The 16,684-nt window shown below is 39.5% G+C and overlaps 1 protein-coding gene across 9 annotated transcripts in view; it reads left to right on the forward strand.

The window, feature by feature from the left end:
- Nucleotides 1-16,684, forward strand: part of MTUS1 (microtubule associated scaffold protein 1) — a 121,785-nt gene that overhangs the window by 71,824 nt on the left and 33,277 nt on the right. The window lies entirely within an intron of this gene.

Genomic DNA, 16,684 nt, shown 5'->3' on the forward strand with positions numbered 1-16,684 from the left:
TTTCTTTCCTTCCCTTAAGCAAACTGCACTTGGTGCTCCTGTCTTGCTGGTGACTTCCATTGCTTACTAAACAAGTCTTTTCAGCAATACCAGTTTTAAAAACTTCTGTGCTAATAGCAAGCAAACATCATAGATATGTTTATTTGAGCAGCTGACATCTTTTTCAATAACTTCTTCCCAGAGTTGTTCTTCAGATCACATTGGGAACTATAAAATTACTTCTGTGGGTTGCAAAGCAGTGCTCTTAAAAAAGGATTCTGAAAGCCTGAGGTGTTATGAGTTGCTTGACTGTTCACACAGCTTTTATTCCCATCCCCCTAAAGAGTAAGTGAAGTACTGGTTAATGTCTGCCACTACAGTGGCATAGAAAGATACCCAACACACTGAATCCTATTAAGTATTCTAAATCTAGAAGTCTGCTGAAGAAATTTTATACAGGACAAGTATGTTAAATATTTATGTCACCCACCAAGGAAAAAAATAATTCTGAAGTAAAGCCAGCGTATCTGTTTTGAGCAAAGGAAGTTGAATAGCTGGAAACCATTCGTCATGGAGGATTTTGAATTTAATCATGTTCCTGTTTAAGTCAATGAGATTCTGCTCCTGATTAATCTATTTAAGACTGGGTACTAAATGACCTGCCTGATGTGCCTGATTCCAGTCTTAATAGGTCATGGCTTCAGTAGACATGTACATGATAACTAAATGGCGATTTTATTTTCAGGTGTCTTGGCTCTGTGTTTTGGGGGTCTGTAAGTACAGTTTGTACTGTATGCAAGTCCCATGCAATGGATGCGTTTACAGTAGCTATAAAATGAAGATAGCACTAGTATTTTCGAAGAAAGTTTCAGTAGCAGAAATGATCTGCCAACCCCCCCAAACAACAAAAGAACCCCCCCCCAACCCAACAGAAAACATGCCAGAGTCAAAACAGAGTCGCTTATTGTGATGTTAACACTTAACCTGTGCATATATTTAATGAAGTATGAAAATTAACTGTAATGAGGAGCTTTGCCCCAAAAAAATCTGGAGACAGAACAACTGGTGTGCTGCTGAAAAGCAGATGCATGGCAGCTTGTGTTCTACTCCACTGTAGCAAGTGACGTTGAATTTTGTTATTCCTTCACTTAAAGGGATTAATTATATATGGAGGATGCCTCAGGTATTTGTCAATATGAAATAAAATTGTTTATTCAAGCTCAACTTCATAGAAGAAAAGTTAATTGGAGAGTAAATATAAAGGACATAACAAATAATCTCTGTGAATACCACTGCATATTCTAAGTGTGCATTTTTTCCCACTTGACATGTCTAATAGGGTCTGGCTTCAAGTGCTGTTGCTGTGAAGTAGGTTAGGGTTTGAAAATGACAGGCAGCTCCACTTACACTTAAAAACTTGAATAGCTTTTAAATTGCTCCAGGGGATTTCCAGTGTGCTAAAACAAGGCTTAAACTTCTAAAAGCTGCCTCTTCCAGTTTTGCAGTTTGTGCGAATGAATCTGTTACCATAGTAGAAATGGCTTGCAGCATTAAGACAAATGAAGTATTACTACTTACTCAACCCTTCTAGTCTGAACTTTCTAAAACGTACAGCTATAGGGTTTTTTTGAGGAACATACCATGGAATTTCAGTGGTAGAATGCAACATTTTGAGTATTTGCAGCCAATTGTCTCACTGTTTTGTGTTACCCTTCTTTCTTTGCTGGGACAGAAAACTCTGATGTGTGAAGGAGAATAGAGTTTCTTCCATCTCCAGTTAATTTCTCTGTATGTTAAGTAATATGTAGGTTGGGACTACACCTACCACTCTCATTGCCATGAATGGCAAGAAGAGGTGATTTCTGTTTATAGAGATTTGCTATTAATTTAATGTCACATAGTGAAGCAGCATCCCTCCTGTTTTTATTTTAAATAATAATCTCTCAGTATTGCAATTCATAGGAGTAACCTGGGTCCAAAGGTGATGGACTTGATGTCTTTAGGGACATTGGTGTTTCAAACAGCTCTTGACTGTTTCACCCAATATCATTCTAAAACCTAACTTATTTGGAGAATTATTTGCAAGCAGACCCTATCTCTCCTGGCTTGTTTTCTAGAAAGAAATTCTGTGAAGGCTGTACTGGTCAAGCTGGCTAGCTGGCATTGTGTTGTTACAGTTAAACAGTAACAAGTTACAAGTTGTTACTGTTAACAACAAAAAAAGTTAGAGGTGTGTCACCAGCACCTTTCTGACCATGTCCACCAACAGTGGTCTTCCCCATTGCTTTTCTAGGTCATGGAGTATTGTTTCTGTTCTCTCTGCTACAGGAATGACAAAATAGCATTTGATCTTCTGGAAAATGAATGTATTGGTAGTGTAACTTACATCTTTAAATAGTGTAAAAAAAAAATCCCATATAATTTAGCTGTCCAGATACTCAGATATGGAAATAACTCACCTTCAATAACCTGAGTTGTATCTGGACATGATGTTTCTTTACAGTTGCTATTTATGAACCTTTCATTGGTATAATCTTTACTGATGTCTAGTAGTTGTAGCAAGGGCATTAATAACTCGGGGTCCTGTGTTCAACTCTTGGTTAAATTCATATTTCCTACTTCTTGTCATGATAGTAGTGTGCTGCTTGTACACTTACAGCAAGTAAAAGATCTTCCTCAGGATCCTTGGGTAAACAGTTTGTATGTGATGTTGTGGAAATACTTCTCATTAGGCAGGAAACAGAATGGCTGGGAACATCTGTGGTGAAATTCTTTTAATGAAAGCTCATCCTTTTCTCAAAGAGAACTAGCAGTCCTTCAGTAGAAAAGTAACAGTATTACAAATAGTTTTCATTAATTGCTTAACTCCTGTAATAATAATAATTTCAGACTCAGATACTGCTTATATCAGAAGCATCTAAGCTATTAAAAATGTTACATTTGTATTTATTACAAGAATAGAGTTTGTGCTAAGCCTTTTCAGACATTTTAAGTGGTAATACAGGATTATTAGAAATGTTTACTGCAAAAGAATAAGTGAACTTTCTTATAAAGCCAGTTACAATTTATTCTACTCCAATTAAAACAGAAGACTAGAAAAAATTTGCTTTTCTTAGCCATGATCATGGCTGTGTTGTGTAACTAATATAATATTGTTTGCTTATTTCCACAGATATTACTGTACAATCTGCTGCCTGCTTAACTCACCAAGTTAAGACATTTTTCTATTTAAAAAGATAAAAGGTCCTGATATGAAATGAGTAGCATAACTATATTAAACCTGTATTTCTTTATTTCAGGAGGGAACTCAGTTAGAATTTAAGGTCAAGGAAGGCAAGATGCATGTGTAATGTGCAGTGAATATTTTTCTTGCTGCCTTTGTTTGTGGCACAAGTAAAGGTGTTCATATTTGGAGATTTTTCTCAGGGATTAACCTCACATACGGGTTTTGGTCCTTGTGGTAAGTTGTAGGTATACCCCAGTGAACCACAGTTACCTGAGGTATCAGCTCTGCAATAAAATTTCTGTAGTCTTCTTTCCCTCCCTCCCTCCCATCCCGCCGCCCAGTTAGGCAAAAATCTGCTTGTCATCTTTATAGTTTGTTAGCTTGTACAGAAGAGACCCAGGGGAACGTGAAGTGCAAGGAATGATACGCTGAGTGTTTCAAACCTTCTCCACAGGAGCTGCTTGGTCTCCACAGCAGGCATGACAAGCAGTCACTCCTCTAGGGGAGCACTGGTACCTGTCAGGCAGCGTTTGCCAAAATGGTCTTCAGTTGTGCAGTTTGGTTAGGAGTGCCTGGAAAGAGAATTCCTTTAGCTGCTCAGCAAGCAGCAGAAGGACTTTGTGCCTCTCGAAGGGTGGAGACATATTTTTAGCTAATGAAAGTGCTGGATGCTGCCCGTTGTTCTCTGGTTTGTTTTCAGCTTGGCAAGATGTTTTCAGATAGGCTCTGATAGGTTGCACTTAGGCTGTTCCTGAAACAATGGTGTGCAATGTCCTAGGCACGTCCCTGAGGAGGTATCTTTGCTGTTTAATTGCAGGAAAACTGCTTAACATGACAGGAAATACATAAATAGGTCCTTGATATGGTGACTGCCAAGATTTATATAAGTGCATTTTGTGTGTCTTTTGAAAATGTGGAGCTCCAGCAGCTCTTAGAGCTGGTATGAGGCACTTGAGGTGCAGTATTTTCTGTCTTGAACTTGCAGTGAAGCATGAAAGATTCAGTTCACATGGATGATTTTAACCAGCAGCAACTGAAGTGGTTCTGTTAAGGTGCTGTTCTATTCTGTTGACCAGCAAAGGGTTTTTCACTGCTAGGGTAGCTCTAAAGTACCATTTCAAGTTTAGTTTTAGCCACATGTTCAACTACGTTGGTGTTCCTTAAAACATGCTATGCTGCTGCCTCCTTAAATTCATTTTCCTGAAGTTGTGAGTTTATCTCTAATTTTGATAGCTTAAATTTTCTTTCATTCTGCAGGGACTTCACTTAATGTTAATTGTGCTGATAGGTGTAATCAAAAGGATGAAAAGCACAAGTGCTTAAACTTTAAATTAGAAAAACGGCTTTCACTTGGGTGAACCAGAGCAGTGGGGGTGATTACATGCAAAAAACATTTCTAGTGCTTTAGAAAATCAGTATTGATCTAGAGTAACTCAGAGTCTTAACTGAGTTGTGAAACAATGTAGAAATAGATAATCCTTTATTTAGATACAGAAAAGTTTATTGCAATTTCCCTTATGTAATCTTGTCATACCTAGGTATTCATCTGCCAAGAGGCTAATGGTATGTCTGTGCCCTGTTGTGTGGAAATGACGGTACAGATTAACACTTTTTGTAAAGTAATTGCTTGGTTATTTTTAGTCATGGGAAAACACCAGATCTGGGACTGATCCTGAACTCGTCAAATGAGGTCAGTGTAGCTGGGGAAGAGCAGTCTGCTGGGTTGTCATTTTGAACTGTGATTAAAACCAATCAAGATGATGATTGGAGCAAAGTCATTGAGTATACCATAGTCAACAATGTTGAAACAACCGCATTAGTGTTTTCTGCATAGCCCCTGAGAGTGCTGGGACTGATTCTTGAAGGGATTTGGGAAGTTGAACAGTTACTGTAAACTTTACTTTTCTCAGTTCATTTCCAGCCTATAAGCTTAATCATGCCTATATCATCGCTGTTTTGGGGTTTTTTTGGTTTTTTTTTTTTTTTACACCCTTGGAAAAAATTCATGTCCTAACATTGTCTCTGAGTTGGTTTATACTCTACTTTATACTCAGAAATATGTGACTTCTTTTACCAAAGTGGCTCTGTATATGCACCGAAATAGATAATTTGGATGCTAGCTATTGGTTTTGTAACTTGAAATCGCAAACTGCAGCCATCAATTTTATGAGGAGCATGTTAGAATTGAACTTTTTTGTGATCTTTTAGTAGGTAAATTATGATTATATTGGATAACTTAGCACTGATAATAGTGCTTCCTACATGCTTAGAAGTGCTATCACTTTGCTTTTTAAAGAGCATTATCAGTGAATTTTATTATTATCTGAATTTGTTTTTAAATGGCTGTAGAGTTTCATAAACACAGGAAGCTGTGTTTCAGCTTCAGAAACATTTTTGGCACAAAGACAGTAATGCAAAATACAGGCAAGGCTCTGGAGGCTCTTTAAATTCTCACTGTCTGCCCTACTTTTTCTTCCATAATATCCTTTAGGCAGGATTTCAGTACCATAGTTAAGTCAGTGACATTTGTTAGAGTCATATAACATCAGCTCACACTAGTGTGATTAAATAAATAGCTTCTGAGTTCAAACTAAAAACCATTCTGTCTTCTCTATCCAAGATAGGTGCAGATACTGCAGAAGAAAAAATGTTGCATATTAATGTGCTAGTCTTGTGGTCAAAAATGTATTTTCCGAGTCTCTATTTGGTACAGTTGTTTTTAAGGGAAGATTATGGTCCCTTGCAAATTACTAAGCCTTACATATCCTCGTCTCTGAAGGACTTTCAGTAGCTGAGAAAAAAAAAATCAAGTTCTTGAATCTAACATTAGTCTGAGCTAATATATGTTCTGACCATTAACACTAATATGTTGGTTGTGAAGAAGGAATTGTCAATGGTGCCTGCTTCTACTTTAGCATGGCAAAGTGCAGTTCAGTCATTCAGTCAAAATTCCAGATTCGTTCTGGGTTGATTGGTTTGTTGGGTTTTTTTGCCTTTACTGCAGTAAAGTAGACCTCTATAGTACGTGAGCAGAAATTAGTTTGCAAACTTAAAATCTTAATTGTATATGCTGTAAGACTCCTGTTTGGAGTTCTTCCTAGTTCTTTCTTGGGTTGTTGAAGCCAAGTTTTGTATGTAGATATAGATTTTATTTATGATGGAAAAATTTAAGTCTGTGAACTTCTCTTACTTGGATTTGTAAGTAACAGTGTCTCTCCCATTTGCTTTATGTTTATCCCTAGCATAACTTAAAATGCTTGCCAGCTCTTTCGGAAGGAATCATGTTAAAAAGTAGTTGAAAAATAGTTAAGCTGTTCTCACATCTGACTTTCCAGGACATAGGATACTGCTCTGCATGCGTGAGAGCAGAAGAGAAAACTCAGCTAACCTGTTAGTATCTGTGTGAAATGTGGTGTGAAGAGAGACTAAAGTCAGTGACTTAATCTGTGTGAAATCAGGTTGAGCTTCATGTGGAAGAAAACGTGTAGTGAAAAAAATGCAGCAAGGTGTTCTGTGATAAGACTTAAAACAGTTGAGCAGTGTGGTGAAATAAATGCCTTTTGTGTCTAGGTAGTGTTTACAAGGAGTGATGTAAATGGTTTCTGGAGGCTTCTACCAGCCCTATATTCCTGATGTTGAACATGGTAGGGTGGACTGCAGTATTAAAGAAGGAATGCATTCAAGCATTGCAGCTTAAATGGCTTCCTCCTTTCTGGCAGTGTTTCAGCCATTTCACCCGTGGTAACTGTGTGAGAGCTGGGATCTTCGCAAAGGCTTGAAAAGGGAGAGGGCTGTATTGACATCGTTCTGTTCTCTGGTCTTGTGTGAGGGTTTTCTACACATGTCTGGTACTAGTCTCCTTTCTGTAATTTGCACACACACTCTCTGAGTGAATCCAAGAAGGATATGGACAAACTAAGGAATCAGGATTTGTACTGGGGAGGCAGTTCATTGGATCTGGAAAGGGTTTGCCAATAGTATCAACTAATCATGGTGAGATCCCTGTCCCCAGTGACTCTGGGTCCTGATTTTGTAGACAGAAGCTGCAGAATGAAGGGGAAAAATGTGCCATATTCTGTACTTGTGATGAAGCAGTAGAGGGCACCAGACAGTAAGGAGCAACTTTTTGTACAGGAGTTAGGGAGAATACAGACTCAGAGGACATAGGAGCAGAAGGGAGAGACACCAGTCTTCAACATCACTCCATGCTTGGTTTTTTTTTTGGAAGTTGTGTACTTCATGGATGTCAAGGCACAGCTGCAACTATAAGAAAAAGGAGCACTGCTTCACATGTTTCTTTGCCTACTCAGGGAAATACCTGAACTAGAAACTTACTGAAACATAAACCCCTTATGTAAAATAAGTATAGCTTCCAGTGTATTGTAAAGTTAGGAAATTCAAAGATTTAAGGTTGCCTGTAGTGTATATGATGAACTGATGTAGCAGAATTCAGATACCTAAACTGAGGATAATACACTGAGATATAGTTCAGTCTTTAATTCAGTGCTCATTGGCCAAACCACCAGCACACCATAATATGCTCATGCAATTACTTTCCATCTTGTCATCTTTGTCATTAAAAATGGATGACAGTGGGGTTTTTTTAAGGTGGATGAAGTAGTTTCATTAATGTAGATATGGTCAATCCCTCTCATATCAAAACACCCATATTCTAGGCTTTCTAGTACAATAAACTAGTTCTGCCATCTTCCTTTTCTTTTCCCTCAGACAGTGGTATGTAGCACTGTATGGGTAACTGACATGTGTTAGGCTTTGTCCCAGTTCAGACAAGCTAAAAAAAAAAAAATCAAGCATCAGTATCACCCTTGGTTATTTGGAAAATAAGCAGGACAACCCTGATGCCCTGGCAGTCCAGCTGGTGCATGTTAGAATTGTTTTCTGTAGATTGCATTGCATTCCAGATTTGTTTTGTTTGTGGTCATCTCTGCATGTATGGTGGGTTTATTAGTATTTTTATCTTTGTAGTAGATATGTGACTCATATGCATGCTTTATATTCACTAGCTAGATCACACAGAATTATGCAGAATAATCTGAGGTGGAAAGGGTCACTGAGTGCAGCTCCCAAGTGAATGGCCGTGGAGGGATTGAACCCACAACCTTGGCATCATTAGAACTGCTCTAACCAACTGAGCTATGAAAACTTAATTCAGTTCTACAGATTCCAGTTCCTGTAAACTTGGCAAAATACATTGTGAATGCAAAGACAAAATCACTTTGTATATTAGATGTTCAAAACCCAACTAGTGTTTCTGTAAAACACACCTGTGGTACATAAGGTAAAAAATGTTATGGGAACCATGGTGCAATTTTAGAAGAACATACATACTTCTGAGATTTCCCTTTCCTTTTCATTATCGTGTGTCTAAAGATAATATCCAGTTGTGGCTAGAAGTGGGGAGTGAAAAGGGATGGATTTAAAATGTTGCATTGAGGCTAGAAGTCAGTGCTGTAATAAAGTCAGTGAATGAGCATAGACACAGACTTCAGAAACAGTACTTCAAACTGAATGCCTGGAATAATATGTGATGACTCTGCACTCCCCCTTCAGGCTGTACAGCATTTAAAAAATATGTGCTGAAAAACCTTTGTACCCCTGCAGAAAAAGAAAGGCAGAGAGATTTCTGCTGTGTGTTTTACTCCTGCTGAGTCAATTTAAGCATCTAGGTCAGGTTTCACCAGCCTGCAGTTAAATTTTGTTCAGTTCTTGCATCATTTTTAAAAGCCTCTCTGGTGGTTGATTGGTTTGTTCAGAACAACGTGAAAGGGATTTGATGGCAGCTGAAATAAGCTGGTGTTCCTGGACATGAGCTAGTGCCAGACATTAACAAAGGAAACTCAAGAGGTTACAGTAAGAGTAGAGGAAAGGGAGAGCTGCCATACTGCTTTAGGAAGCATTTAGTTGTCGTCTTGGGCTTCACATCATGTTGATGCAGGGGGAGATGCAAGATGAGAAGTGCTGTTTCTCTTCACCCAGTTGCTTTGAGACAAGACCAAAGCTAAAGAAGCTTCTGAGGTACAGCATCTTAAGCATTTCAGTTGAGCAGATTATTCAAGTACCTCTCTGAAAAATGAAGCCTCTTTGCTGTAAACTGACTGGCTCATGACTGGCATGCTTGAAGTGTGAACAGAGCAAGTTGGGACTGTCTGCACCAGCTGATATAGACAGGCCTGAGGCAGAGCTTAGAAGCAAAACATCGTTTCTTCAGGGGAGTCTGTGTTTGTACAGTTACCAGCCTGGACTCTGAGAGGCACAGCAGGAAGGTGTGTGTTCACCACTTGCCAAGATGGATGCAGGCAAAAATTACAGTTGACCAAGCTGTGGAGGGTCTGGGGGGGTTCGAAGACTTCTGTCCAAGTCCAGCCTTCCCAGGCCCTCTGCAGACACCATTAATTTAGTTTTGTGACTGCTTTCCCTGTGTCTTTGTCTGACCTGGGTTATGTTACAGCCTGGAGCAGGAGTTTTGGAAGAATTTAGGGTGGTAATTTACAGCTAGCTGAATTTCCAGATCCTCTCAAAGGTACTGTATGTACTACTACAGATTAAACCCAACAGCTTCCTTATTTGCACGGATGTTCTTAAGTTGTCCTCTCCTGATGGCCATAGCTTGTCACAAGGCAAACTTTAAAATGACAGCCGTGTGATCAAATGGTCTTCCTGTTGCATTGCTCAAATAGCTTCTACACATTGTGATTGGGGGAAGGCAATATTAGAGCTGTAGAAATAGGGGTGTTTTGTGTTTGCTGGTTGGCAATTGCCTCAAAGATTTCTGTGTTTCTGTGATGCAAAAGAAATGCCTTAAAAACAAAAAATGCCCTCCAAAAAACCTCAAACATATCCCACACAAAGTAGACCAGATTTTATTTAAATAAATGAAGTCCTTTTTAGTTCTGCCCCAGTCCTTAATGTACGTTCGGGAGGAAATCCTCAACAAAGGTTGATTCATGTTAGTCTATGAAATCAGGAGTTTTTTTCCTAAACAGGAGAAAATGTTAAGACACTTGGGATGCATCAAGGATAGGGACATCTTAGCTGGAGCAGAAGCTGATGTACAGCAGGTGAAATGGGTAATTCAGAGACAATGAATTCTAGGTTGGGAAACCTGTGCATTGATAAAATGTTTTTCATCTGTCATCAGCTGTCAAGTATTCCTGTTGAGAGACAGGTTGTAAAATTCAGAGTAGCAGCAACTTCTGTGGACTTAAAATTTTCTTCGTAGTATTAACCTATGAATTTAATTTTAGGTAAGGTTTTAAAGAATCTTCCAGGGTGGAGAAAAGTAAAGGAAATATGCCTGAAATCTATGTCAAGTGGGTGATCTTTATAAATTGCCAAAGATTCTTTATGATCAATCAGCCCATCTTAGTGTTAGTGAGGAAGATACCAAACACACTGACTGCAATCTGGATAGAATGAATGTATTCATATAGTGCAAGAGACCAGTTTCCAAAGATAGGTTTTCTTCAGTGACCCGGCAATTAGGTGCACACACTTGTAGAAAGGAGGCTGTAGCTTTTGGATTTGGTGATGTTGGACAGGAATGACAATTGCAGTACCTAATTTAGTCACCTGAGCTTCGTCAGACAGGCTTTCAATGTAGCTTATAGAGAACGGCTTCTCTCAAGCACTCACTGATGTTGTAGTTAGGATTGTGCTCTGAGTCAGTGTCTGGAGGAACCTGTTCCACTACAGAGGAACTGAGGGGTATCAGTTGGAAACTTTATTTTACCCCAAAACCTTTTTTTGTGGAGTGTGTTTTGTTTTGGTTTTTTTGGTTTTGTTTTTTTGTTAACTCAGCTGAAATCACTGCTTTACGTAACTATACCTTTAAAATCATAAGAAAGTGAAACTCATGTAGGATGGCACTTGAGCTGTTTATCTTAGTATAAACACAGGATTCATGTTTGCTGCCTAAAGTTTTTAGGAAGATTTAGATCTTGGATGGTTACATCCATGAGTCGGGGAAAACCCTTCCTTTCACCTGTTTCCCAGCTGGATCACAACTGTTGGAACCAGTTGGAAATAATTTCAGATGGATTTTGCTGTCTGACAAGGTCTTTGAAAATGGTTCACCAAGTGAGATTTTTAGAAACTACTAAAGTATGGTGAAGGGTGGAATGAAGACTTATTCTGCTCACCTGAGTCACTGCAGCTGTTTATCCAGGGATGCAGAAGTACTGCTACTGCTCTTACCTGGCTCTCTTCACCTACCTAAAACTTTTGTCAAAGGTGTTACCTGGGTTCAGACTTCAGATTGGGTTTCTGCAACCTGTGTACTAGTCTTTAGTGGGTCTGTGTGAATAATAATGCTTAGGAGCTCTTGGGATAACTATTCAGCTGTGACTGGGGCAAGGAGCTGAAAGGGGAAGAAACTATACCTGCGGCCTGTAGCTGTGCTGGGAAATCCCATCAGAAAGTCCATGTCTGGCCTTCTGGCAGGTGAGACAGAGACTCGGAAAAAAACTCCACCATCGACTTTGTGTTCACCAGGGGCTGTGACAGAAAAACAGTCGGGGAGTACTTGCAAGCTATGAGATGCTCTGTGTGGAGGGTGCATCTCTGATATCTTCCTGGTCCCATTAGTGTGCCTGGACTAGTGTAGGAGGAAAACTGGCAAGTCAGCAGTACACTTTCACTGAAGGCAGGACTCCCCAGATTGGCTTTTTGGCCAGCAGCACTGTGGTGATTTGGAAATCCTGGATTTGTGCATGCATGGGCTATTGGCATTCCTAGTGATGCTTCCCAGCCCAAAATAGTGCTGATGGTAGTTATTACAGTTTTTGATGGAATAGCATAGGTTTCTGCTCTGGGATCATCACTGCCTCTGAAAGCATCCTGGAGTCATGACAGGGCTAAAGGTGTGGTGTATAAGTTCTTCTGAGCTCCCGCTTGTGTGGTCTGACTCCTGTTCTGCTGGGTGTTGTGCCAAGTATTTGCACACCTCTTTGAAAGCAGACACTGACACCTTCTGTAGATGAAGATCTACATGGTATTGGTCATTTTTTCCAAACTGAACCCAGTGATTGGGTAATTAAACAGCTATGTAACACAACAGCTATCAGCCTGGTGTCACTAATCTACCTGTTTTCACATGGAGCCTAGGCCTATTAGGAGTTCTGTGCTTCAAAGTAAGAAGCCTTATCTTTTACAGAGAAAAGTTAACGCTCAGATCTGGTAGCTAAAAGGCTTGGCTCCCTTAACCTGTCAAAAATATCTCATTAGTCAGTTTTCCCATATTGCTGTGATAACTATTGTTTGTGGATTAGAGGGTTTCCTCAGGAACTGTGTTCTTCCAGAGATTGCCAATAGAGTACTGCTTGCTGTGTGAATAAGGAGAGCACACAGTGGGAGTGGTGCAATGTCAAATCTGCCCACAGAGGTACTCCTGAACCCTCACTGCAAACATTAGCAGAAGGACAGGTGCATAATCACCTTGTTGAATATACAATTAAAATAACTACGCACTGTTGAACTGTTTGGCTTTCAGCTCCTGCAGGCAATTCAGGCTTCCTTTGAGCCTTTGTGTCGTAAAGGAAGGGCCACTGCATTCTTGCAGAGTGTTTGGCTGCGTTGCAACAAACCTGGTTACTGATGCCCAGGCCTACTTTGATTGATGCACAGATCAAATGACTTTTGGGAGTGGCTTTTGGGGTGACGTCCCACATACAATGATGTCAGCAAAAGATTTTAAAAAATTCAGGTGTGGCATAATCTGCCAATTACACTGATTAGTGCTCTGGCTGAGTCCTGAGAAGGAGCTCTGACTACAGCCCTGCTTGTTGAAGTCTTTTATGTAGTGCCTTTGGCTCACCTTGTACAAGACTTTTACTTAGTACCTTCACTGCAGGGTGCTGTAAATTGAGGTAGGATACCATACCAAGGGCTATGTGCTAGCTTGCTTGCTATCAGGGGAAATCTGATACTGGCTCACAAATGTCCCTGACTGCTTGGAACCTGTGACACTGGAAGAGGTCCTGCGACTCCTGTGGGATCGGGATGGAGTGCATCGCTGCTCTGTTGGCAGAAGTGAAAGCTAGCCAGGAGGCAATGCAGGCTGGGCAGAAGGCACTAAAGCATGATGTGGAAACATCTCAGAAGGAAATCAGAACGGTGTTAGCATTGCAGAGGAGCCAGCAACAGGTGAAAGAAGATCTCAAAGCAGAGGTGAAGTCCAGTCACTTGGATATAAGAGCTGTGCTTGAGGAAATCCAGCGAGTGAGAGAAGAAATGGAAGCTCGATTAAATACTCAGGCTGATCTGGTCTTACTGATCAAAGAAGTGAGCACCAATTTAACATGTGTAGACAAGGCTTTCCAGAAAATGGAGGAGAGGGAGAAAGTTTTTACCAGCCTGCATCTTCCCACGAGAGAAAATGTTGAGCAAGGATTCTTCTTTGAAAAATGCTTACACCAGACGCACATGGGTTTTGAAAGACCTGTGGAAGCTAACAATTTGGATGAGGAATGTGAAAAGAAGGTGCTTGGGGGTAAGACAATTGAGACTGTAAGTGTGGGGAGAGAAGTGAGGTTGTTTCTACTTGTGCTTGTCAAGAAATTATTTTGAATGCTTTTAAGAAATGTAAATTTTTTTAGAAATTTAATCTCTTGCTTAAAATGATTTCTAGTTAGTGTAGATACTACTACACATACCTTCCTAGTACATGATATGCAGAGGAAGGCTTTGATTTGGTTCTGCAAACCAAAAAAGTGTTTTATAGATTTTTCCGGTAATACAGCAACAGTGCACAAGATAGGGAGGCTCAGGAAACCAGCAGCACAACACAAGCTCTGAGGTAGCCAGCCAGCCAAATACTATGTCAAGTACTGGGCAGAACCCCAGCACCTAAATGTAACTTTATGGAACACACCCTGTGTACTGACAGTTGTGTATTTCTTGCTTCTGAACAGCTATTAACTAGAGAGGCAGTGTATGGGATACAGTTTGCTTCATGGAGAAGCTTGGAATGGGTTTAATGCTCTCCTCATTGAACTAGAGTTGGCTGCTGTGCCATCCGTATAATGACTGTTGAGGGAGTGAGAGGATTTGTGGACCTTTTCCAATATCCAGATCAAATCTTCTGTGTATGATTCAATGATCAAAAGGCTTAGTCTTTGCAAAATCACTGCTATTTTTTTTTTCTGTACTGGTATGAAGAAGGATAGGACTTTAGATGGTGATTCTGTCCAGTTACCGTACTACATGCAGTACTTGAAAATCTGATTTTCTGTCTTCCAAAACTGAGCTTTTCAACTACACTGGGTAAAGTGGTTTTGAGCCTGTTGGAGAGGAGTCCAGAACCTAATTTAAAGGTGGAAATTGTTCTTCTTTACAAGTCTGACTGGTATAGAGGTGGCAGGTAAACAGGCCAAAGTGAGAAGGACTTGGGCTGTTAACCAATACTGTCTTTAAATTAGACTCTGTCATTGATGTGGTAGTATCAGTAATCAGACTCATGATGCTTTTGTCTTAATGAAAGCATGGCTTTTATTTTGACACCACAGCATGCCTTCTATACAAATCTGGAAACGATCTGTCATTGCCCAGAGGTACGTAGGCCATAAATAAACATCATAGTGTCAGTGGTGTTAATCTGTAGAGGCAGTTCATGCTACAGAGGGTTCATGCTTTTCAGCATTCGAAGTGGCTGTTTCTAGCACATGTCTATGATACAATTGCCAACAGGAATGTCATTGAGTTTCACTTCATGCATGTTTTTTGTTCAGCTTTTTTTAGTATAGTATCAAGGGCTGGCTTGGTTGGATGCTTGAATGAGCTTCTTGGAAAATACTTGGTGGTCTGGGCAGCAGGATAAAAGTAGTGGTATGAAACTGACAAAGTGATAAAGGCTGGCTGAAATCTGGAAGCAGTGGATATTTGGAGCCTTTGTAATTGGTGGTTAGCTGCTGTATCACTGCATTTAAATGAAATTTCTTCATTAGGTAACTAACTGTGTAATGTAATTTTTTTTCCAGAGTAAAAATTGTCTGCAAACATTTGTTCAGGTTTAACACAGCTCTGTCAGGGTCCTGGAAATAGTTACAAAACTAATTTCAAATATTTAATTAAATAATGACATTAGCATCTCTCTCAGTGAATTTACCCAATACTCTTAATCAAGAATAATGTTCTAGTTCTCTATTTGTCATAAATGGAGCATTCAGGAAGGGAGGTGGAATATATGAGAGAGTAGGAGTATGTAAGCCAGTATGGAAGGGAAGAATTGACTGTACATGTTTATTCTCTAGTCCCTGCTCTTTTTTTTCCCCTCTCTTCTTATTACCTCTTGTGATTTTTGAAGTAGCTTCAGAAGGTAACCAGTAATTTCCTACACACAGTATTGTCCATAAGATGGCTGAAAATTTTACATGGTTGCTCTCAGATCTGAACTGGCATTTGTGTAAAAATGTCTACTCAAAAGACATTGTTATGTCTGCACAGTAAGAAGTGGTCATGTTAGTTAAATGGTGTTAAAAATAACTAGAACTGGCAGCCAGGCTCGATCCTTTTGTCATACAAATTCGTGTTTTGATTTGGGTTGATACAGCTCTGCTATTAAACTGCACAATGGTATGTTTCTAATTGAAAATACACCCTTTAACAGTCTGCATCTCTGAGCAGAAGTGTAGGGAAATCAAACCAGGTGCTTGGGATTCAGAAAGGATTGAGTCTTATTAGTTAGTTTGTTGCCTGTTTTTTCTTAATGTTCCTATTTTTCTTTCTCCAGATCTCACCTCTCAGGTTTTTTCACTCTATCATGAAGAAATCTTGTTAAGTTGAAACTATACAAAGTAATCTCCTTAGATGTCTTCATTAAACTGCCAAGGGATATTTATCTGTTGCATCAGCCTTTTATTGCAAAAGTGTTTGCTCATTCTCTTTGTGATCAAGGGGGGAAGACTGGCCCTATCTGCACAGGAGTACTGTACTCCCTTTCCAGTCTGAAGGCAGAAGAGAAACCTGTAACCTATACAGTGTTTACAAGTCAACTGCTATTTTATGTAATATGGTTTCCTCTGACATGAGATAATTGTGTACTGTGAAAGCATTGAAGTTGCCACATAAGTAAGAATATGAAATCCACAATGTAGTTTCAGGACTGTGAGTATATATTGAAATATATTACATTGTAGACCTCTTTTAAGGTCTTATCCTTGTGACTGAAAATTGCTAGAACTAAGAAATGCTGCAAGACTTCTGGTTAATAAAGCTCAGGCCTGAGCTGCAGAGAAGCGACTTTTTACAATTAAAATTTTTAAAGGAAGAAAAATAACGAAGGAAATGTAGAGAAAAGGGTTTTGTATTCAGCCATACTTTAGAGTGAAGGAAATGCAAAATCCACGTTGCATACAAAAGTGGACAACCCTTATGTTAGAAATAAGTTACTGAATAGGTAGGATAACAGATCTTGCATTTTATAAAAGTATTTGTTCAAAGCACAGTGTGAAGAGTATGCTGGAA

The sequence above is a fragment of the Coloeus monedula genome (genome assembly GCF_965178545.1).
Source record: "Coloeus monedula genome assembly, chromosome: 5".
Classification (NCBI taxonomy): Eukaryota; Metazoa; Chordata; class Aves; order Passeriformes; family Corvidae; genus Coloeus; species Coloeus monedula.